At 46.2% G+C, this 25,594-nt stretch overlaps 1 protein-coding gene across 1 annotated transcript in view; it reads right to left on the minus strand.

The window, feature by feature from the left end:
• Window positions 1–25,594, minus strand: part of COL25A1 (collagen type XXV alpha 1 chain) — a 652,723-nt gene that overhangs the window by 485,996 nt on the left and 141,133 nt on the right. The gene's annotated exons all lie outside the window — the stretch shown is intronic.

Genomic DNA, 25,594 nt, shown 5'->3' on the forward strand with positions numbered 1-25,594 from the left:
TAGAGTACCGATGGAGATACATGGCACATGATGGGGGGGGGACACAGCTTGTATTTGCCCACTTGTTGATTGCCCATGGCCGTGCTAATCCCTATGGCCATTCCCACCCAGTTCCTGCCCCTCCCCGACCAAACCAACTCTCTTTGAGCTCACTTTACTCGAGCCTTGCCATCAAACTTTGCACACACAGTGCCTGCCAGTGGTACTTTTTAAAGCAGTCTCCTGAGAGCTAATGACTTAATTGGAGCTGTAAACCTGCTATTGGTGTAATAAATGGCTTAACCAGGTCTGCCTTCAGCCACTCAATGTATAAGCACTAAGGGCCCGATTCATGAAATTTGTGCAACGTGTATTTTTGCAGTGCAAAGTCAGTGCAAAGTCATTTTGACTGCAAAAATGACCACTTGCACTAACTTTGCACGGCACAAATACACTTTGCACAGTTCCATGAATCAGGGTTTGTGTTGGCAGTGCAAAGTCACTTTTCAGCAGTGCAAAGTCACTTTGAACCGTGCAAACATTCCTTGAATAGGGTCCTATGTGTTTCCTTCACTGAAGTCCTGTTTAAAACAAACATAAGTAGTAGGCATTTGCCAGGCACTGCTGCACTGCTATTAGAGGCCCAGGTACTCGTACCAGTTTGCACCTGCGACCATGAATGGCCAGTTGATAACATTAGGGCAGTGCCTGGCAAGTGCCTTTCCCATGCCTACACAAAAGCTCAAACGGTTGGCATTGCCAATGCTTGTTTTAACATTTCCACTGTACCAGAATAGTATCATTAGAACATGTTACAAAGTTACATGCCACCACACAAGTCAGTCTTCCCCTCACCCAGTCTCCCAACATTTGAAGGGTTAAACCCCCACCCCCTCCATATTATCTAGTTGCACTCCTGGTATGGTAGAAGGGGGCTGGTGGGAAATGGGTGGTTCTGGGAGGGCATGACACCCAAAATAGGAAGAAATGGCTGAATTGAATGCGACAAAAAGTGCACAAATAAAGTGCGAATAATCAAAAACTTAAGGATTATCCATGCCGTTGTCCATGAGCTTCCGGAATGTCCTGTGCTTTCAGACTGCCGATATAAACTTCCCACCAGTATTAAAGCAATAGAACCTGAAGAGGGGCATTGCCGGTCTAGTAATAGCCCCAGGGTGTCAGTTACCAGACCGGTAATGCCCCCACTCTGAGGGCTCTATGGCGATTAGTACCCTGGCACATTGTACCGGGTTACAAATAGTTTATTTTTCTCAACTCAAGAAAAACAACAAAAATGGCTGCCAGGGTTTGGGGAGAAGGGAACTACATGGAGTCACGTCTCCCTTTCCATGGCAGCCATTGCCGAATCAGTGCTGCGCCGGGAAGTTCCTGGCGCATGGAAGGACAGAGCAGAGCAGGTGTGTCGGGTGCGGGTAGGGAGGCGGAGACGAGATGTGGAAAAGTGGGGTGGGGAGATGGGGAAGGGGACCCGGGGAGAGGTCGCACTCATCGTCAATCCGGCGAGGGAAGATGACGACCTCCTGCTCTGAACAGGCTCAGAGCGGGTTCTTTCCCAGTGTGGTAAAGACCCAGTACCGAACCGCCTCATAGCCTGGGAGGCCTCCGCACAACCCTCACCGGGTGCTAATAACAAAGAAGTCACTGATTTGCATGTTTACATTGTGTGCAAAGAGTGCCAGGAAAATGTGCCAGACATTGCTAGCAGGTGCTGTTGAGTGTATCCTGCTGAATGTGGGGTGCAAAGGAACTCCAGGCGGCTTTGATTATTGTCGACAGCCTGCACGGAAGAACGCCTTGAAGTCGCCTCCTGAGTAATTCCATGCAGCATCGAAGCTCCTGGGGTCATCTTGCAGGGAGAAGACAAGGTTTAATCAGACCTGTGGTTTGTTACCAAGGCAGGGAGCGACTGGGTGACCTCAACAATATTTCGTAGCCAATCAGGAAATTGAAGGGTTTTTTTTAACCTTCTTTTCATGTTACACTTCAATCAACTTTCTGTTGCTGCATGGGGCCTGTTCTGACATATTTCTTGAATGGCTCTGGTTTGATGATGCCGGCAAGATGAGAAAAAAAATGATACATCCATGTGAACAAGTGCCAGGCCTGGCCGTGGCGAGGCAGGACACCCTGAGGCCCATCGACAGATTGCTTCTTCCTGTGTTTATACCCTCGCTGCTAAAAAAGTCAGCAACCGCCTTTGGCCTATGTTCCTGTCACTCTCTGATGTACAACCACTCTACACAGCGGGTAACATACCATAGAGCACGATGGATCCCAGCAGCGTAACAAACCTGCGTCCTGGCTGATGCAGTGACATAACACAAAATGTGCACCATCCACCCCTCCCCCCCCACGCAAGCCCTGCTGAGGGCCCCTCCCCCGCCGCCAAGCTTCTCAAAGAAGCAAAGGGGCGTGCCACCATGGTGCTCCCCGCACCACAGGGGCTGCGAGGGCGCCCATTAAACCAGTGGGTTGATGTCATTTCTTTGTCATTCAAAACCGCCCTGTGACATACTCTCACAAATGTTAACAGGAGCTGACTGGATGTCAGGGCCTTTCGACTTTTTCAAATGAAATGGGCCCCAGGCCTCTTGGGGGTGCCAAGCAGCTGCCATGCTGGACATTAAACGTGCATAGCACGCACGTTGTAGGTTGTCTTATGCTGGCACCCTCAGGCCATCACCTCCCTCTTATCACCTCATTGACTTTTTAACATCCTGCTGTCAAAGAGCGATGAATAGCTTTTCAGCTGACATCGTTTCAGATCACGTGCTGGCTTCCTCTCCTGTGATAATCTGCAGTTATTCTTTTGACTTAATTCACACACACATTGCACATGTTAATGCTTTTCATTGGACTAACTGAAACATCTATGCAGAGATTGAACACAACATCAGTTTACGAAGTCCCACAAATCTCTCCGTAAGATGTTGCAGAGGGAAATAATTCATAAAGGAGAGCCACAGCACAGATCATTCTCAAAATGAAAAAATGTACATTTCATTGGCTGGAGGAACAGAATGAATGGAATGTGGGCCTGGAATTGATTTTATATCTAGAAGGCCATAAACACTCCTGGAAGTGGGTGACACAAGGGGCTGAACACAGTCCACATTCTGAGAGTTGCATTTAACAGAAACAAAGAGAATACAATGGTTCTTTTCACATGCACCCATTAAGTTAGATGCGAGCAGTCTTAAGGTGGGCCCTGCTAGTTACCTAAAATCACTGATTTTGTTTTAAAAGGTGTGAGAGGTTTTAAAAAACATAATTGGGAAATGGGGTCATTCTGTATTTTAATCACAGAGTCTAAAAAGGTGTTTTGCCACCTTGAAGTAGCATTCGGGTATTTTAGTGATTCCATTGTAGCAGCTTAGGCTTCCTGGCTGGTGTACAGTTTGGCACTACAGAAATGTGCTCTGCGGTTGAATGATGCAGTCTCCAATGTTACCTGACTGTGCCTGAAGCTTTACAAAGGTTGCCTGGCTTGCATACAGAGTGGCAAATGAAAGAAAAGTTACCTATTTTTGGACAGTGATGTGTCGGCTGCTATCTCAGTTTGTCTCATGCTCGGTAATGGTTGTCAGACATTTGAGCTTAGACAGCCAATATTTCCGTTATGGATGTCATGTGACCCTCGCGCACTAGGGATCCTGAACAGTAGTGCCTGGCAGCTGTTGGTGAAAAATGCTGCTGGAGTGGAGTCTTCTGACTGTGTTGATGTGACTGTAATGCTGGACCTGGGATCCAAGTGGGCCATAGTCTGTCATGAATCCAATGTTGTTGTTAAGACCGCTGTCTTGCAGGTTAAGCATCTTCAGGTACTTGAGCTCCCTCGTCCTTCTGTGTGTGGTAGTTGAGAGGCCACCTTTAAAAAGCATCACGGATAGATCCTGCAATTAATGCCCTTCCTGTGTGAAGTGTTGAGCCACTGGTGTTTCTGTTTTGGGGTGTGAGATGGTGTATCTATGCAGGTTCATCATTTCACGCTGCTCTTTGCAGATCTCACCCACGTAATTCCCTTGAATGTGTTTTTTGCATTGGATGAGGTATACACCATTGGCGTGCACCCAATTGCCTCTGGTCATTGAAAGTCGGAAAAGGGGAAACAATCAGCGGGAGCCTTACAGAGTGGAAATGAATATAGGAAGTAAATGGACGGGAGGAGGTAGTCAAGTCAAGAATCCTGCAGTGGTCCGGGGTTCTCAAAATGTCTATGAACCTGAACCAACATTTAAACCAGTTCACGGTGGACCACCTCCAACTCCAATACGTGCAGATCATGTTCCCGCATCCCCCTAAATTGCTATGTCCACTCTCTGCCATATTAACATGGGAATGTCTCACGTTATTCCAGCATGCTATCTGAAGTGTATCCCAGTAGTGGTGAACAGCCTATCGCTGCCACTCAGCTGTCAGTGAACTTGACTTCATTGCAAAGCTGCCGTTTAGTTGGGCAGTCATAATCGAACAAAAGACAATCATTGGTATAAAGGTGACCCACCTTCACAACTATGCATTTGTTACCCATAAAACCATTTATCAGCACACTGACAGATCAACACACCCAACTGTCCTTCAACTTCCACACTGCAGCAAATCAACCAGCACGGCTCCACGACCTCACAACATCCCTATCACACATCACTGGCACAACCAAAAGGACATGCAGAAACCAATCGCGACGAACCTAGGCACACCACCATGCCAGGTCACTAAGACATGAAATCACGCTGCCTCTGCGCATTGTTTCAACATACCCCTCCTAACACCGACACACAGGGTCTCCGTCAGCCTCGAAGACGACCACTTCTGGTCCAAAGACATACCATAATCATACACTACGGTGTCATGGTGTTGCACATCTGCTCCCACCGTGGGAACATCTTCCATCTCAGCACACTGGCAAAACAATCCCTTGCCTCTATGACAGCTGTCGGGACCAAGAAGCCATGACGTGTATTGAGAAGGATGTGCTTCACAGAAACTGTGTGTCATAACATACGTAACAACATATGAAAAGAAATGTAATGGGAGAAGTGGAGTAGCTCTTGCCTGTGGGACTCTCCATGCACTCAACAAGAGGCAGCGCTACTAGGTTCAACCTTGTGAGCTTTAAGGAAGTCTGACCCTTAGCACATCTGGAACCTATCCTTCAGACATGTGTCATGGTCTGAAACCTACCTCATCGCAAATGTTTCTATCTTCCCCCTCCCACTCCCGCTTGAGCGTCTCCAAAAATGAATGAGGTGATCTGAAAATTGTCCAACACCCCAGTCACGGGGGATTTGCTGGCAGCGGTTTAGTACCGTACAAATAGAATAATTAGCCCTTAGGGGCTTTAATATCAAAATGTTATGATAAGCGTTGCAGTGGCACTTTGTAACTAACCAACCACAGCCAAAAAACGGGACAGTGTCAGCCAGCATTAATTGCACGATAAGCACTAAATGAAATCTCTTGAGTGGGCCCAACTAGGGATTATAAGATTCGCCAAAGACTGTCTATTGGGTATGCTTAGTGATGAGACCGTCCAATGAAATGCCTCCCATTGTTACATAGACTTTCTTTTAAAAGTTTTGTTGTCTAGTTTTGGTCGATTCGACCAAATACGTAAACAAACACATAGATACATACGTATATGTTTCAGTAGGGTAATTGGAGTACAGAGTGGGGGGAAGATGGTTGGGGCATGGGTTAAGGGGGGGCAAAAATGGGGTCGGTCAGAATTTTTAAAAAGGCCGAATTCAGGTCGACCAAAACACGACGACCAGACTGCAGACTTTCAAAAGAAAGTATTTGTAACAACATAGAAACAAAATTAGATCATTTATTTGTGTTGTTAGTGTTCTTGTCATCTCATGTCAGAGTGTTTCATGGTCCTCGTTAAAGGCATATGCTTCCTTTAGCCCTGATTTTCTTTTGCTGGGCCCACAGCACCCGTTTTCTTCCAGACCTTTCTATGCTAGTAATTGGGTTCTGTTGGCTGTTGAGGGCAGTAGGTTAAACAACGACTGCAGGGATTCACTGGAAATTGACTTACCTGGTGTTTGAGAGCGTTGAACCATCCAGTTTAAATTAGGCGGGGAGCGCCGTGTGCCCAACTAAAGGAGGGATTTAGTTAGTGTTTTTAAAGTAGGAGGCACACTTCCCTCCCACAGGTCACTCGTCTCATAGCCACGACGACTCCTACTCCACTGGCTCGAGAATTACGCCTGTCGTTGTCCACAGGGCCGTTGTAATTACTGCTATGACTGGACTTTGGTGAAAGCGCACGGGCTAATCATGGCTGACGCGGCTCTGATGCAAAGGTAGTGGGGCTTTGACACTCAAGGAATGAAGCTGATATGGAGAAGGGTGGGGGGGGGGCTTTTAACAGCACAGAGCCCCTGAATTTTGCTACATAAAGGCGCCCACATTTTGCACACGCAGAACAAAACATTGTTAACGATTGTTCATGCTTGTTAGGGAAATAAGGAGGGTACAGAGCAGCAAACCCTGTGTAGGGTGGTTCGCCCCTAGCAAAAATAATAATTAAATACACGTGGCAAAGCACTTACTTGCTCTACCACGAGCATACCCATGTGGCAGGCGTACACCCGCTACTTTTAAAAAGGCCCAGCCCCTCCTCTTAACCTTTTTTTCGGCTGCCTGAGAACGAAAAACGAAATTGCCTTTTTTTCCCCCTTATTTTTTTTGTTTGTTCTGGAGGTTCCAGTTTCTGGGGCTACATTACTAAGACAATTTCCAGAGCTCTTTGACAAAGCAGCATTGTCTTGGCTTTGCAGAATGTTAAAGCCATTAGGGGATGCGTGTGACTTAAGAAAATAAAAAGACGTGTGCCTTTTCCCGCCGCGGTGAACCGATAAAGAACAGGGAAGCATCCACGTGGCTACAAGGCACACCATCCTGAAAGCCGCGGCTCCATGACGAACGCCCCAACCTGAGAAATGAATGTACAGCACACTTGAGAAATGAGTTGCAGAGCACCCGCGTCTCCTAACATGCATTCTACTGTTTAGTTCCAGTTGCTGGCAGTGTTTATGAGCCCGAGTCACAGGTAGACTAGGCACTATGCTATGGTATGTTTTGTTATGCTAATGGGCCTTAATAAGACATGCCTTTTTGCTTTTGCTTGGCCTCTTGGCACTTTGGGCCTTGGAGTAAAATGGCGTGGTTATAGGTGCGTTAGTTGGGCGCAGAGGCAGCAGAACACAGGTTGCTATGAGATCACCTCTGTGAAACAGGCTGTGTTTTGTTGTTGCAGCGTGAGTTATGGTTTGGTCAGGGGTTAGCACGTTGCCTGTGCGCAGGTAACTATGGTGAGGTGGTAAGATTGGGCGGAAAGCTGGACAATTTGGCGAGAGCTTGTTTTGTGGGACCCTCGTGAACTCGTGTATGGAGACGGGGAAGCAGGCGGAGAGAGTGATTCAAAATGCACAAGAGAACACAACTTCCGAAAGCGAGAGTTAGGATTTGAACTCAGGTCTCCGAAAATGTCCCCCTACGGTGCCGATATTGAAAAAAGGAAATTGAAATGTCCCCGCTTTCATGTTAATTGCACACTTCATAACAAGGGCTAGCACTCGTGTGATAACAATATTACAAACCTTGCGCAAAACGGAGAGGGGAGCGACCAGGCCAACATTTCGGAGCGGGGAGCGGGGCTAACTGCAGAGATTGTCCGAGAGGGGCTAACTTACTTGCATGGGGCATTGACCGTATTTACACTTTCTAATGGGACTATTCTAGTGCAGCTTCAATGTTATAAAATATGGTAAACATACGGTTATAGTTCATACATTTAAAAATGTATATCTGACACCAAAAACACATTGATAACACTGCTGAAGAGACTACTTCCAGAGATCCATTAGGTACATCATTGTTTTTAGGAGGGAACAGGGAGGCGACCTTTTGCATGGAATGTGAGTCAACTGAGCACTCAGGGACGTCATTTCCCCAAAATGCCAGGGCTAGCAGAAGGGACATGGCACGACTCTTGACCTCTGATGACATCACAGGAAGTGATGCCATGTGACCCAGCCCCCAAGTGACATCAAAGGAAGTGATGACACATGACCTTCAGATGCGTCCAATACCCGTGTTTCCAGGCGCTCTAATTTCATCCAGATATAAGAACTGAGGCACAGAGGGAGGCATGATTTATCCACGATCACACATTTGGGGAATGTCATTTTCCAGATTTGACGTGGGGCCTATAGTAAAACATACATAATGCAGTACTTGTTTGTTTGTTTTTATTATAATGCGCATCAGACCCGGGGGTATCAGGGCGCAGCAGTTACAAGGATATGCGAAGCTTAGTTCCAAGAATTGTGGTATAAGATACCTTGCTTACAAAGAATTACTTACAGAAAAGGTATACACAAGTGTTACAAATAACTTACAGAAAAAGGTATATACAAGTGTTTACAGATAATACAAGACAAGCATAGATATTTACAAATATTGCAGGCAGTGTGTAAAGAGTTATGGTTACCACCGTGGGTGTTGACAGTAGTGAGACGCCGAAGAAAGATGCATTACATACAAGGCATAGAATGGGTAACCAAAATCATTAAGGGTTTAGACAATCCGGGGGGGGGGTGGAACCAGGGACGTCATTTCACCAAACTGCCAGGGGTAGCAGAAGTGGCATCACACAACCCTTGACCTCTGATGATATCACAGGAAGTGATGTCATTTGACCCCACCCCAACGTGATATCACGAGAAGCGATGGAACACGACCTTTCAGCCCTTGACAAAATAGGACGTGGCATCACACAGCATTGTTCCTAAGTACACTACGAACAAATATGGTTAACATATAACTATAATGTGATATGCATTTCATACAAGAGTGGATCGCCATATGTATCCTTCATATCAGTGTGCATAGGCCCATATTTCCAAATTACTGTGAATGCAAGCAGACGTCCATGACCAAATGATAATGATGTGTTATTGTATAGCACTTACGCTTAAGCGATTTATATAGAACAAATATACATACAATATTACCCAACCTGTGTTGGTACTCATTTATCGACCTCAGTAGGATGAAAGGCTGAGTTAAGGTTTTTAAGAACAGACTAACAGCCTGATTCATGGAATTATTTGCGTGAAAAAGGCAGATTTGCGCGCCTTTCTGGCCGAAAATTCCTGTTTGAAGTATAGGGATTTTCGACAGAAAGTCGCGCAAATCTGTGTTTTTCACGCAAATAATTCCATGAATCAACCTGTAAATCAGCGACTCACCCCCTGAAGTGTGCCTGAAATAAACCTTTAATGTGTCTATTCATTGTTGTATAGAATTCCAGAAAGACAAATTATTTGGTATTCCTATGCTTTCTTATTTAGTGTCACTGCTGAACGTGTCAGACTTGCAAAAGCCCTGTTTTTTTTGTTTTTTTAAAGAGGCCTTAAGAAGAAAGTCAGCCACTCCAGAAACAAAGAGCCAAATGGTGCTGGCCACAGCCCAGGCGCTTGCTTTAAAAAAAGAAAGAAAAAAAAAACGTTTTTAGGGGTAGCGAGGGAGACCTCAGGAGTAGTAGCTGTGACACCTGGCGACCCCTAAATGACATCCCTGTGAGCACTGAAGATTGCTGGATGCTTCTCAAGGATGGGCAAGACAACGATTTGCTTTTTGATGTTTTATTATACTGGGGTTTAATGATGAAATGTACGTTTAAAATTGAATGTAAACAATGAATTGAAACTAAATAGTGAATTAGCATTGTAAATAATGAAATGTTTGCAAGACATGATTTTAAGATGCTCTTGCTGGTGGATATACATTAATTTTGTAATTTTGAATGATTCTGTATTCAGTGTCTTAATGTATATTGTACCAGCAGAGAGGACTCTTTGACATAATCAGTATGGCCATTTGCATATTGAAAATGCAGAGCAAACCACATTGCTGACTGAACCTTGGTTTGGATGGCCTAAGAAGTCAAGAGGTCCAACACAGCAGCTTTTTATATAACATTGACTTAAAGAAAATTAATGTTCATAGAACTAACACAATTTTATCTTAAAGGGTCCATCAGTGCCACGTTTAAAAACATGCCTGAATCCCAAACTAATAATGCTACTTTTTTATATAGTGCTGCAACTCAGATTCATCCCACGTCTAAGCACTGCAATTAAATGTGTTATTATTTCCCAATTTAATAATATTGAATGTATAGACTGCCGATTGACAGTCTAAGTAGACCTTGACGGGATTCAAAGTTAACGAACAGAAGGGCAGTGTGAGGAGTTTGACCATCCGCACAGTGGGTGTGCACTCACCTGGGCTGTTTTGAATTTTTTAATGAAATGGAATGATGGTAGACCAACCTCAGGAAAGTGTGTGGAGCTAATCCACACACATTTTCCTATGCTCACACTATGGCAAACGCATAGACCCGTGCACTCTGGGTGGACACAGTCAACAGGCAGAGTCCGCCCTGTCATATTTAGTTGGAATATGAGAGCCAGGATTACAACATGTCATCTCCAGAAAGGGGAGGCCCAACCTTCCCCCTATGGCCAGCCTGATTAACTAACAAAGGCTCCATGGATCTGCCATGCTCATTTGTTCAGATCTGCAACTGGTGGGAGCGATTAACATACTAATAGAGAGTACTTCAAACCGGCCCAAAGGGGGCCTGGCTTCAGAGATTAAAATAGGAGATAGGAAACTCTAGCAACCTTTTATATGTCACTGTGTCAACCAGAAGCCAGCTCCCGCCCTAAGTATCATTGACAGTGAGCTGTCATGTCTTGGACTGCTTGTTTACAGTAGGCCACCCTGCTAAGGGAACCCATTCATAAGGTACGAGAATGTGGTTTGCAAGAGTCAAAGAGTCTGGTATCGGCACAGTTAAAAGGGAGACCTACCTCTTTAATCAGGAACCACAGAAAGATACAATAACCAGAGAGATTCTTTGATCAACAACAGACAGGAAGATGGGTGGGTCTATCGTTGGGAAGCGGGATGATCGTCCCAGGCCCCCAAGAGGTTCTGAATGCGGCAGAGGCCTAACATTGATTGTATGGTAGATGCCTGGGAAGGTTATAGGGGGCATGGGAGTGAAGTTAGGATGTAATTGGCTCTAAATTGTCCTCGGAATGAAACGCCACCTTAGAAAATAGCAACCATCTTGAATTTGAGGCCTGGTGCCACTTTGCAGCCAGGACAGTAGGCTTGGGCACAGAACATAGAAATGTGTGTGTGAATGCAGGGTCAGGGTGCAGCCTGGCAGCAGTGAGAAAGGACAAACCTGTGGAGATTCATAGACCTCTCATTGTCTCATACGATTAGCATGTGTAACCCAGAAAGAATGCACCCTGCAAGGCCATGAGGGTGCAGAGAGCTCCCTGTCAACAGTTATCCCACAAGAAGGATGGCACGATCCTCTGACCTGCAATGGCCCAAACGTTATAGTGCTCAGATGCTCCCGTCCCAAGACCCCAGCATTCCAAGTTACCAGCCATCCCCAGACCACCGACCTTAAAACTGTGAGATCGCCAATCTATCGGGGATATCACAACAGAAAAATAAGTCCACAATGTCCAGGATCCCTGTGGCTTGTGCTATGTGGTTCCAGGGGGGAAGTAACAAACCTAAAACCAGAGTGGGAAGATTTGGGAAGACGCCAAAGTGTCTGAGATTGAGCTGGGGTTTTCAATTTAGCATGACCTTGAAAGTATAATCTGCGCTGATGTCTGCAGTACCAGGTGCACGTTAGACCACAGATAGGGAATGTTATGATTTGTGTTTATAACTACCAATTAGGAGCCTGGTTCCTGATGACGTGCGAAGAAGAACTCCACGTGGAAGCAGATGGACAGGAGGAGCTGGGATCAATGACCTGGCATCCCTTATGGAGCAGGTGGTATATGTATAGGGTCGCAGCCATCTGGATCTGTAACCTATGTAATGTACTTCACTTATGACGCTGTGTGCTTTTATCATTTGTTGCCCATACTATTTTTGTCAGAGTTGTATGCTGGCACGTCTTTATTTATTTTTAGAGAAATAAACCTTGTTTTCCTTGCAAGAGGTGTGCTGGTCGTTTTACCCTAGTAGGTTGGTTTTTTCTGGTCTGAGCGTTCAGGGGCTTCTCTATAATTAGTATCACACGTTTTCACCCCTTTACCTTTCATGTTGCAAAGCACTCTGGTTATGACCTCATGCATACAGGAGATTGGTGGAAGGGACCCAGGATTGTTTTGTTAAAACAGGCTTAGCCTACACCAATCACTGTGACCTACTTGGCTTCAAAAGAGGGCTGAGGCCCTCTTTTGGCAGATCATCTGAAGACTTTGCAAGGAGCAGCAAGACAAACTCATCATTGGGCAGTGGCTGAATGTACAGTCTGCCTTACAGCTTTCTCCAGTGAACGAAGGCCAGGAACTCCAAAGAGGGAAGCAAGATCCCTCCCATAAACATCTCCCAGGTAACAGAGGGAGATAAAGACCTCAGAGGACCCTCCGGCCACTCCAGAATCAGAACCCAGCCAGCACATAGTGTGCCGTGCTAGTCTCTGCACTAACTGAAAGGAATTCAGCTGCCTGCAACACCATCGTCAGCTTGGGCTGTCCATCTTAAAGGACGACACAAGCCCATTGAAGAAGCTGGCAGAAGTGCCTTGAGGAGCATCTACCAATGTACTCCCGAAAGGACATTTTCGAGCCAGTCGAGTTCCTCGAGCTGCAACCGACTGCAATGCCTGACCGTTGTCAAGCTGCAGTCGTTTCAAGACATCCGAGATGTCTCAACCAGTGCTCCAGAACCGGTGACAAGCACTGAGACGATTCCTTACCCAGAGCCGTCGTGTAAGCCAGCCTGCAGCCATTCATCCTGCTTCACTCGTCGAACCGCCATGCCGTCTGATAGCCGCAGCTGACTCCCATCTTGAACTCTGTCACAGAAGCTTGCAATGCGGCCTGAAGCCAACTCGACCCTGTCGAGCATCAAGAACACCTAGAGCACAAGGTATATTGCGGCTCTGTCGCAGAAGGCCTCTAGTGACATATTAAGACCCATTGTTCCCTTTGTGCTGAAGCGAAGCAACTAAACGGTTGTGGTTATTAACCATACTGACTACCCTCCTGTCAGTATCCAGAGTGCATCCCTTTTCCTTCTTTGACATTGTCTCTCCTCTGCATTCCTATACAGGGTGGGCTGTATTTCGTAGTGTGCTAGAACTGTCTGTTGTGATAATCATAAAGTAGATATTTCTATACAACCGTGACTGGACAATCACTTTTCTCATGGCCTGTGTGCACCATGCACCCATGTTGTGGAGAAGAAGTAAATATGATTTATGACTGCTGACCACACCCAAGTCACCAAAGGTTAATCTGGTCGGGCACCACAAAAAACTAAAGATATCAACTACAGGACTTCAGAAGAGGAGGAATGCGCTCCATCTTCATGTATGCCCACATTTGTGATGGAAGAGCTGTAAGGTCAACATTTACCCTATGACCTCCAGGGGTAAACGCAGCAATCCATTGTGCCTGCGTGTGTTTTCGCATCATTACGCCCCGTGTTACGCAGCCACCCACCGCGCGGATATGTAGCCTCACTTGTGCGCCATGTTTACGTTGTAAGCCAGTAGCAAAGTCAACAGACTCTCCCTCTCTCGCTCTCTCTCTGTTTTTCTAGCGCGCGCAGGGGCTCTCGCTCCCTCTAGCATCTGTGCAAGAAGGAATTTATTGGCAAGTGCGAGTGTACCCAGAGCCCCAGCAACTCGAGCCGTTCTTAGGTGACGGCGTGTCTTCTGTGGGGTCATTTTGTGACGCACCCTTCTGGAAATATGAGCGTAATTTAAATTGTGGCAGTTATCAGCAGACAGAACAATGGTGCTTGAGCACCAGCGGAGAAACATGCGGTTGGGCAGTAAACCAACAGCCCTCGCACGAGGAAGACGGAACCGGAAGTTACCAACCAGGATGAGTTGGAACGGAACTAGATGGACACGTGATGAGGAAAAGGGTACTAAGAACTGGTGAATGGCTGAGATTAAGTGTCAAAGAATGTATTGTTTAAACAGGTGGGGGGAATCAAAGTGGGGAGCGCTCAAGCCTTTTGGGAGTTTGAGGGTGAGTTGATCTCGAGGATTGAGTGGTGTTGGACTGGGTAGTGGGGCGGGGGTGTCACGCTGGCGGATATTTGCAGATCTTGGAATCATGTTTGCCTGTTCATCCCTCTGAAGGCTAGTTGGCTGATCATTTCGTTTGACACAGCTGCCAGCATTGCAACGCACAATTGTGGTACTGAATTTGCAACTTGGTAAGGATGAAGGCGTGAGTGGGCCTGGGTGGACTTGTGTACCCTTGGCCAAGCAGCTGTTTCTTCTCTTCAAAGGCATGCGCCCTACCTCTGGAGCTACCCACCAGCATCTGCCGCAGGCAGCATTGCAGTCTCCCCTCACTGATAACGGGGACTGCATTGGCAGCCGCGGTGCAAGATTCTCTCCGTTGCACAGATCGGAAACGCATGGAACAGGCACACAGTGGGCAGTAGCGCTGCACGTTTGCCTCTGACGTAGACCAGAACAGCCACTTGAGGCTGGTGCATTTTAAAGTGGCAGGGCATACATATTTACCTTGAATTAGCAGAAGTGAGTCCAGCAAGAAAACCCAAACCAGCTATGAGGGATTCAGGGAGGTACTCTGAGAAGTTTACCAAATTAATGGGTACGTAATGGTGCCTTTTACCACTGGAAATTCAAAAGAATTGGGTAAAAAGCCATATAATGTACAATCAGTTCTTTAGGGGGACACAAAAAATAGTCCAATAGCTGCCAGGTAGCCTAGGAGTACACTGGCCATGGCAGGATAATAACACGAGGCCTGTCACAACAGTATTTGCCTGCTCTGGCCTCCTCTGTCATGCCTTTCAGCCCAAAGACTATTACGAGGACTGTTATAATGATATAGTCCTGCCATGGCATCCTCTGTCATGCTGTAGAGCCCAAGGAATAGCATGAGACCTGTCACAACAATATGTGCCTGCCGTGGCATCCTCTGCCATGCCTTAGAGCCCAAGGAATAGCATGAGACCTCTCACAACAGTATATGCCTGCCGTGGCATCCTCTGTCATGCTGTAGAGCCCAAGGAATAGCATGAGACCTGTCACAACAATATGTGCCTGCCGTGGCATCCTCTGCCATGCCTTAGAGCCCAAGGAATAGCATGAGACCTCTCACAACAATATATGCCTGCCGTGGCATCCTCTGTCATGCTGTAGAGCCCAAGGAATAGCATGAGACCTGTCACAACAATGTGTGCCTGCCGTGGCATCCTCTGTCATGCCTTAGAGCACAAGGAATAGCATGAGACCTGTCACAACAATATGTGCCTGCCGTGGCATCCTCTGTCATGCCTTAGAGCCCAAGGAATAGCATGAGACCTGTCACAACAATATATGCCTGCCGTGGTATCCTCTGTCATGCCTTAGAGCCCAAGGAATAGCATGAGACCTGTCACAACAATATGTGCCTGCCGTGGCATCCTCTGTCATGCCTTAGAGCCCAAGGAATAGCATGAGACCTGTCACAACAATATATGCCTGCTGTGGTATCCTCTGTCATGCCTTAGAGCCCAAGGAATAGCATGAGACCTGTCACAACAATATACGCCTGCCGTGGCATCCTCTGTCATGCCTTAGAGCCCAAGGAATAGCATGAGACCTGTCACAACAATATGTGCCTGCCGTGGCATCCTCTGTCATGCCTTAGAGCCCAAGGAATAGCATGAGACCTGTCACAACAATATATGCTTGCCGTGGTATCCTCTGTCATGCCTTAGAGCCCAAGGAATAGCATGAGACCTGTCACAACAATATGTGCCTGCCGTGGCATCCTCTGTCATGCCTTAGAGCCCAAGGAATAGCATGAGACCTGTCACAACAATATATGCCTGCTGTGGTATCCTCTGTCATGCCTTAGAGCCCAAGGAATAGCATGAGACCTGTCACAACAATATACGCCTGCCGTGGCATCCTCTGTCATGCCTTAGAGCCCAAGGAATATGAGACCAAGGAATATACGCCTCCTCTGTTATGCTGTAGAGCCCAAAGAATATCATGAAAACTGTCACACCAGTATATGCCTGCCTTGGCCTCAAGTGTCATGCTGGTAGTACCCAAAGAATATCACAAGACCTGTGACAATTATATATGATTTTTCTGCACCCCTCTGTCTCTCTGCAGAGCGCAAGGAATAACATGAGACCTGTCACAACAATATATGCCTGCCCTGGCATCCTCTGTCGTGCCTTAGAGCCCAAGGAATATCATGAGACATGTCATAACAACATATACCTATACTGGCCTCCACTGTCATGCATTATGTGACAACATATGCCTACCCTGACATCCTCTGTCATGCTTTAGAGCCCAAGGAATATCATTCAACCTGTCAAAATGATATATGACTGGCCTTGGCCCCCTCTGCCATGCTGTCAGTACCCAAAGACTATCACAAGTCCTGCCACAATGATATATACCTCTCCTGCCCCCACTCATTTTAACCTGTTAGTGCCAAAAGAACATCATATAGTGTGTGTCGCAAAAATATACTCCATTTCTGCCCCCGCCCTCCTTAATGCTGGTTGCACCCCAGGAATATCATTAAGCATGCTCCAACAATATATGCCAGTGCTGCCCCCTTCATGATGGTTGCACCCAAAAGAATATCAGGAGGAGTTTCCAACAAAATATGTAAGACCAGGCTCACTAGTCATGCTATTAGCAGCCAATGAATATCATCATCCCAGTCACAACAATATATGGCAGTGCTGCCCCCACCATCCTGCAGAACCCTGAGAATGTAATGGGTCCTGCCGCCCACTTCATACTGTTTAGGCCCCAAGAGGAAAAGGAAAGACGCACCATAGGATGATTTCACATACTGAGTTTTCCACATTGAAAGGAAAAAAAAAGTGGGACGATGTGGTTACATGGGACTTATTTTAATATAAAAAATATTTTCATGCTACATTTTGGGCCTGATTCATGGAAATGTGCGCAGAAATCGTGCAAGTGCCGCGTGCCGAGAAGGACACTGTGCGAGCCTGCGTGCAGAATAAAAAATGTGCGCCCCTGTGTATTCATGGAATTGTTTGCGCAAAGTAACTGTATTTTTAAGTCGCGGCCAGAACGCCCCAACACGTCCACATGCAAAGCATAAACAGCCAGATCAGCTACCTTTGCACTCTCCTCCGGACACAAATACATGCACCCTTCAAACAGTTCATAGGGTGCCCCACAAGCAGATCTGCATCTCAGGGACCCTGCACAGGGTCCCCTATAACTGTTCCCGGCACCCGACAACCTGCGTATGAAAAATCGTAACTCGGTCTAATCTCAGATAATCTACATGCGAACCCCGTAAAGTGTTACTGCACCCCACTACGCTGCTTACGTGCACCCCTAAATTACATTAGAACCCTTGTTGAGTACATACACCCCGAACTCAGACATGCAACCCCATCTCGGTGCTGCAAATCCTATGTGCAAGTGTACTTACTCCTGCCTTCGGGTGGCAGATTATCTGAAGGATTTGAGTGGCCATTTCCTGGCGAGGAGGTTGCGCAATCGAATCCATGAATACGTCTCGTGCCACGCAATAGTGGGCGTGCAAGGGACTGCCTGCAGGCCGTCCTTTGGAACGCCCACTTTTTTGCAAGTTCTTCCCCATTTTTGGAGTTCTGCCCCCTTCCCAGCCCTCTGCGCAAGCCACGCCCACGCTCTGCTGGAGTCTCGCGCAAGGCATGCAACGGCTCGCACAGATGCGCTGAGCCAGTGTGAACTCCACGTAAGTTCAGGAAAAGTACTGCGCATTCAATTCCATGAATCGACAAAGTGGTTCTGCACTGCACACAGTTGCGCGCGCAAGTACACTATTTTCTGTGCAAATATTTCCATGAATCGGGCCCGTTGTCTCAGCTCTGCCCCATGTTGTCGCTCCCTCTGCCTGTGTGTGCCATGTGCTATTTCCTTCTTGAACCTCCTCCTGTTCAATTGAGGCCCAGGATAGGCACCTCCTGTGCTAGCACATGTAAAGGCAGACGGTTGTTGATTGGATGCCAGGGAGTTTCCTTGCATACTCATAAATGCACAGCGAGACTGCCTCAGTCTGCACACAGTCTGTATCGGTGCACGTTTACTGGCAATTTTTAGATAACTGCAGCTCTCTTGTAAACGTTACACGCTACCATAAATCTAGGTCCTTGATGGTACTGGCAACCGCCTATGTTCCTTCGTTTGCATTCTACTGCACTCAGGATGACTGCCAATTTTGGAACGATTTGTCAGAACACATTAACCCATGTGTGAACTATGCCAACCCATTCCTCACAACCAAGCACCCTGACCCCCTCGCACTCAAATCCTTAGCCCAGATCTAAAACATCACCACCGTCGAAAATTCTGGCTTTGTATTTGATTTCTGGTCATGTGCTCTCAATTATGGATGGATTATGAGATGGGGCGCCTGTCCGCAGTCAATCGGAGATGGAGTCACTTTCCCTCAAGTGCGTAAAGATCTCACTCAACCCTGTGCAACTACGAGCAAAGCACCATTTAAAACTGGGCTAAGTTACTAATGTGATTCCACCCTCCATATATATGCACACACACATTCATACACAGGCACCCATACATACAAACACCACCTCGCAAGCACCTTGTTTACACACCTCTGTTTAGTGTGGGCTATTAGGTGGCGCTTGCACCACCTATAAGCCAAAACTATTGGAGTCAAAATATAGAGAGAAATGGCATATAAGGAGGGACACAAAGGTTGTAGACGTTGTTTGGTTATTTGCCCACCCATTCACTCCCCATGGCAATGTTAACCCCTATGCCCATTCCCACCCAATTCCTGCCCAAAACACCCGCTCATGGGAACTCTTTGAGCTTGCTTCAAACAAGCCTTACCATCAAACTATGAACTAATGTAAAAATAATAAAGTGCCTGCCAATGTTTTCTTAAAGTAGTCTTCTGAGTTAATTACTTAATTGGAGCTGTAAAATGGTGGGTTAGTGGTGTAATACAAATGTATTAATCAGGTCAGCCTTTAGCCACTAGATTCATAAGCACTATACATGTCCTTGCCTGAAGTCCTGTTCAAAACCAGCATTGTTAAAGGCAACAGTTTTGTCTTGTGTATAAGTATTAGGCATTTAGCAAGCACTGCTATTAGATATCCAGGGATTTACACTATTTTGCACCTGTTTCCATCAATGGGTAGTAAGTATTACTAAGTCAGTGCCTTGCAAGTGCCTTTCCCATGCCTACACAAAGCCCAAACTGTTGGCATTGGCAATGCTTGTTCCATGTTGGGTTTCTCTGCCTTCCTCCTGCTTATGAAGCTCATGCTTGGAATTTCTTTAACACCATGTTTTTCATGCTGGGTTCTCGGCTCTGACACCGATCACAACACCACGCCTCTGACCCCAGACCAGCGCATGTGCTTCCACGCACCATCCAGGTCTTTCCATTGGGGGCAAGCGCAGTGAATGTGTTCCGTTTCATTTCCACCTGTACACGGGTTACCAAGATGGCATTTCACAAAAATGCCTGGGGTAGCAGAAGTCAAATCACACGACCCTTGACCTCTGATGACATCACAGGAAGTGATGTAATTTGACCCCACCCAAAAGTGATATCACGGGAAGGGATGCAACACGGCCTCTCACCGCTTGATAAAACAGGAAGTGGCATCACATAGCATTGTTCCTAAGTACACTACGAAAAATATGGTTACGATATCTCTGTAATGTCATATACATTTCATACAACAATGGATCGCCATGTGTATCGTTAATATCAGTGTGTATAGGCCCATTATCAAATTACTGTGAATGCAAGCAGACGTCAATGACCAAATGATAATGATGTGTTATTATATAGCACTTACGCTTAAGCGCTTTATATAGAACAAATATACATACATCATCACCCCACCTGTGTTGGTACTAATTTATAGACCTCAGAAGGATGAAAGGCTGAGTGTTTAAGAACAGACTAAATCAGTGACTCACCACCTGAAGTGTGCCTGAAATAATCCTTTAATGAGTCTAGCAATTATTGTATAGAATTCCAGAAAGACACATTATTTAGTATTCCTGTTCGTTCTTTCTTATTTCGGGTCACTGCTGAAAGTAATAGACTTGTGGTACCCCTGTTCGTTATACATTTTTTTAAGAGGCCTGAACAAGAAAGCTAGCCACTCCAGAAACAAAGAGCCACATGGCGCTGGCCACAGCCCAGGACTGTGCATTAAAGATTATTTTTTTAGGAGTAGCACGAGAGACCACAGGCATACAAAGGGAGATGGCAGGGGTCGCAGGTGCGACACCTGGCGACCCCTAAATGACGTCCCTGCAAGATGGTCTTGTGTGGAAGTGGCCTTGTTCACAGAAATAAAATGAACTGTCCTTTCCTCCGCTAGGTTCCAGCTCTGCGCCTGCGCGTTATGCTACTCAGTGCTCCTTAGGTGACTGCCTTCCTCATCCACTGCTTGTGCTGGACCTGCACCAATTCCACCTCGCATTCCATGGTTACAGGAATGAGTCGTGGATTTGACCTTTGCTTGCCTGCAGAGCTGCAAATGGGGGAGGGGAGAGACAGCAGGAGCACAACAGGAAGATAACTGTTTCAGCCCAAATACAGACAGGATGACAGGGTAAACACAAAGAGGCAACCCTTGCTTCACTGCTCAACTCAGTCTGGGACCCCTGGAATGCTGTCAAAAGGCCAGACCGGATGTTAGTTACCATACACTCAACCGCATCCAAAGTGCTTGATGTTCTGGCTCCCATGCAAGTGAGATCAAAATCTGAACTTAAGGCAGCCAACAAATTATTCAGTCAGTTTGGCTGATCTCGAAAGGTCTAGGTGCACCCTGGAGCTTGTTGCTGGAGGTGTGGGCCAGGGGATCCTTGATAAGCTGCAAATGAGGAGCTTACAAACAGCAAAATAGCAAGCAAGAACACCAAGCTATGCTGCCCAAATCACACAGGTGGCAAACTAATCCACTGAACGCTTTTCAAGACCTCTCAGCTAGAAGTGCACAAAGCAAACCTTGCACCTCACAAACACCGCAAGACGCTACTGAAATAGCCAGCATCTGGGGGGGCCCTCTTCACCGAATGGACAGATTTCCGCACTTGCGACACTGTTTGCAGTTCTGCCGTCCAGCGTCTGACCTCTGAACATGACTCAAAACTTGAGCACCTGCAGTGTTGCTGAAGGAGCACACTGGTACCCTGGCAGCTGATAGGTTGTTCCACTCATCTCGACCGTACAAAAAATCTCTGTTCCGGCTGTTACAAAAGAGACCATTCTAGAGGCCAAGGATCTTTACACACTTCTGACCAACAACCAACTTGCCAGGCCCCAGTGAAAACCTGGAAAACAGGGATAAGAGCTAGAAACAGTAGCTAGAACCCAGCGATTTCCTGACTGGATGTCGCGTGGTGATTAGACCGGTGGGAGGACTGCAGCCTGCAGTCATTGACATTAAGAACGAGACTTTAGTTCCATTGGTGGGAATAAACCTGTGGCATGGATCCTCCTCGACCTGTCTGCCACGTGCAATGCGGCTGACCGTGTTATGTGACTGGACGCAGTGGAGTAACTTTTCTGTAAATGTTGGGGGGGACATGACATCTGAAGAAAAGGTGCCCCAGCCAGATGAATGGGGGCGCAATTGTGTGCCATGAAAGTTGGGGGGGGACAAACACCCCTGTCCCTGCCTAAAATTACGCCCATGACTGAACAAAATATGTGTTTGCCTGCGGTATCATTGTACATCATTCCAACGAGAAATAAGAATGAGTGCTGTCCAACTGGCCATGAAGAAGACTACCCACCTGGCTCAGGCTGGCTCACCTCTGTTTCTGGCTCCTGTTCAACGCTGACAGGTTCTCCTGACTCCATGAGCTAGAAGGGGGTCAGCTGCGGTCACAAAAGATACCCAGAATGTCTCCTGGCTGACAGGTCCATCTGGTGACCTGTGCAGTATCTTCAAGTGCGGCATTAGCATTATTAGTATTATTATTATTATTATTAGGGTATGCATTGAGCATGGATCTAGCTTCGGCAAGCAACCGAGCACTCTACAGTCATAGGGGGAAGTACACCGTCAGGGAAGCAGAGATGCAAAGGATCAACACAAAGGGGCGAGGAGCCAACGACGGGGAAGGGAGTGGGCGGGCAAGTTGGCAGCAAGGGATCTACAATCAACCAGGGGAGGCAGAGCCCCCAGTCTCAGGTTAGGCGGGGAGTGAAGGGAGGGGCGTTGACCAATGTCTACACCCCCTAGAAACATCTTCACCTAGCTCAAATCCAAAGGCGTAGCATCATTTTCAATTCAGAAACCGTAAATAATCGGCGCGTCCTCTTTAGTGGGGAACCGATGTTTCCAAACACTATCATCTGATCAGTAGGTCATGTTTCTTCAACAAGAATACAGCACCACATCCGCGGCCTCTGCAGTCCTGGCACACAGAAGACTTTGCCAGGAAGGTGCGATTGGGCACTGCCACCGGCATGGCCCTTACACCTCCGACGGATTACACAGCAATGATGAAAGCAGGCCACGTTGATTTGCTGCGCACATAATATATGCACATTACACACGGAGGGTAACTAGCACTGCACAAAAATCCTACTCCCAAATGAAGGGAAGCACACATTCTTTTCTTTTTAGGAAATGGGCCCTTTTTTAATACAACAGGATGTCGTCAAGTGAAAGCACGCACCTGCTTATACTCAAGTGATGGAGTGACAGAGCGAGAATATTGGTGTTTATGTTTTTTTAAGGTTTTTGTTTTACAGCGGTAATGCTTTTAGACACTGGTATGAAAAACAGACCCCAAATCACCAGACACATTTTCCAGGCCACTCTCAAAAACCTTTTAGTAATCATAATGACCTCATGTTGGCCACCCACACTAGCACAATCCCCACTAGAGGACACAATATTTGTCGACCCATAGATTTCTGCTAAGATGCACACAATGCACCAAAACTAATGATATGGACGATCCCAGATAGCACGACTACACAGGTTACAGCAAAGACAATCTGGGATAAAACAGCTGGCCGAACACAAAGTTGGAAACACGAAAGTAGCTAACTTAGCATACGACAGAGATGAGACAGCCTTACCACGCTGAAACGTAATCATCAAAAGGAAACAACCTTCTTTAAATCATGAATGAGACACAATAGAAATATGCATCTCACCGAACAAGGATACCAACCAACCCCAAATAAACTACTATAACCCTCACCACTCCTCACACACCTCTCACACTCTAACCAAACACAACCACACCTCTTAAAGCCGCAGCAAACCGCACGCAATTCACCACACCGCAACAACCACCACACCACACAGACCCCCAAACAGCAGCACACGACAGACTCAGAACCGAATAACACACCATTAAGCTCTGTGAACGGTGTTAACCGAACTGAAGCTACCAACAGTACGTCACAGCTCCCTTGTTCTTCTCCAAACTTTGTCCTACTATCACGTCTAACCTTTGCCCCTTTGTTTCAGATCTGCCAGAGTGCCAGGGGACCACTCCGGTGGTGATAGTGCATGGTACAAATATCCTTTAGCTTTAACATTAACCTAACATATGTCTTAGTGGTGTGTCATTATTCCATTTGTTTATATGTTTCTGACATTATGATTTTCTGAAAGTGAACATTCTGTGTGTGGGTTAGTTGCATTTGGTTGCTACTGCTGTCAATTTATGGAGAGTCCCTGATGTGGGAGGTTTGACAGAACAGTGCTTCTTTTACTCTAGAGTCAACTCTGTTTAAAGTGTATGTCTGTTTTGTGTTCAGTGATTCATTGATTATTGACATGTGCAATCGCGTTTCTTGTTGTGTTTTTTGTGATAGCATGACGTTTATTGGGTATTTCAAGCTACACTTGACATCTGACAGGCCAAACCTATTGTGTTTGCCAATACGTGTAGTATTTGTTGGATGCTGCTTCTGTGGTGCTCTCATGAACTGCATGTGAGAAAACAAAGCTGTAGCGTTACCCCAAAAACATATAGCCTTCTGAGAGGTACATATTTCATATATTCTTTTTTCGTTACTCTGTGGCACTGCAAGGGCTGCATATGGGACAAAAAATTGTGAACGTTAAGGTAATGGAGAGATGGCACGTGGGAAGGGACACACAGCCTGTAGGTGTTGTTTGGCTTTTTACCCACATTTTAACAACCCCAGGGCATGTTAGTCCGTATTGTTAATCCCAGCTAATACTCTCCCCACCCCATCTAAAACATCCTCCACCCAGAATATCGTTGGAATTGACCAGTTCTGTGATGTTAAGGAGATGACAAAGATCTTTCTAAAAACTTGTGTGAAAGGTAAAGATTTAGTTAGCGTAAACTAGTTCCGAGTATAATGAAAATGCTGTAGGACTTGATGTATAAGCAATATGTGTGTTTACATCTGTTCCTTGCACTGAATTCCTGTAAAAAAAAAGCATTGGCAAAGAAGACTCTTCTGGCTCGTGTGCGTTGCGATAATACCTGTTTATTTGGCTTCTGCCATTAGAAACATTAAAATACCATTCTATACAAAAATAATTGACAGCAAAGTTACAAACATACAGCTGCCACAGGATGTTCACTGAGCCTAAAGAAAATAGCTGACAACATTATATTTCACCCAAAAACACAGAAGAAATCAGTATTGTTGACATGATCAAATGCACATTGCCTACTGTAGAAAGCCGCAGTATCATAGCTCAATGCATCATTAGCAATCAAGGTGACAGTTAAAGCTTCCAATCTCAGCCTAATTCCTAATCTACACATGTGTGGTTTAATATACCTTTCCCTTGAACTCTTGTGTTTAATACACAACACAAAGTGTAGAAAGTCATGGCGCCCACCAATTTCACAATATCTTAATGTGTCCCTTGTCTATTTCCACACCACTGCTTATTACAAGTTTCAAGAACATTCGCACGCATACGAGTTATTGCACATCTCAGAGTAGGGGAGCAGATATAGTTCAAATAGCTTTCTGATACCAGAGGTTCTCTTATCTCCACCCACATTAGTAAGGAGATCTAATGATGTGTTAATACCCAATTACCCGCTCGAGCTTCAGCAGCTACCTTCATTTTCCTTTGTAGACCCTCCTGTTGTTGGACTGTTAACAGGAGCTTGCTGGATTGATAAAACCCACCTGTCGCATGAGAGCATGGTGGCAACAGGCGGATTGGCGGTCAGCAGTGTCTCCACTAAAACCAATCGCTGCCTTTCTTGCATTTGGATTCGAAAATCCTGCAACAGATTTTCCGATTAGATATCTAAGTGGTTCCGCCGAAGTCAGTATTGACAAGAGAGGCGATGGGCACCTCCAGTCTGATAGCACACATTGGGGTGCAGGTAAAATTGACCTTAAACATCAAAGGCATTAGATTTACCAGGAACTGTTTATTTTCATAAAGCTTAGCACCAGCATATCTTGCAACGCTGTACTGGATTGGCTGGATGAATGCAGTGCCGGTGTAGTCTGTTTGATGGGTGGGC

The sequence above is a fragment of the Ambystoma mexicanum genome, chromosome 6q (assembly GCF_040938575.1).
Source record: "Ambystoma mexicanum isolate Mex_15411 chromosome 6q, UKY_AmexF1_1, whole genome shotgun sequence".
NCBI classification, from domain to species: domain Eukaryota; kingdom Metazoa; phylum Chordata; class Amphibia; order Caudata; family Ambystomatidae; genus Ambystoma; species Ambystoma mexicanum.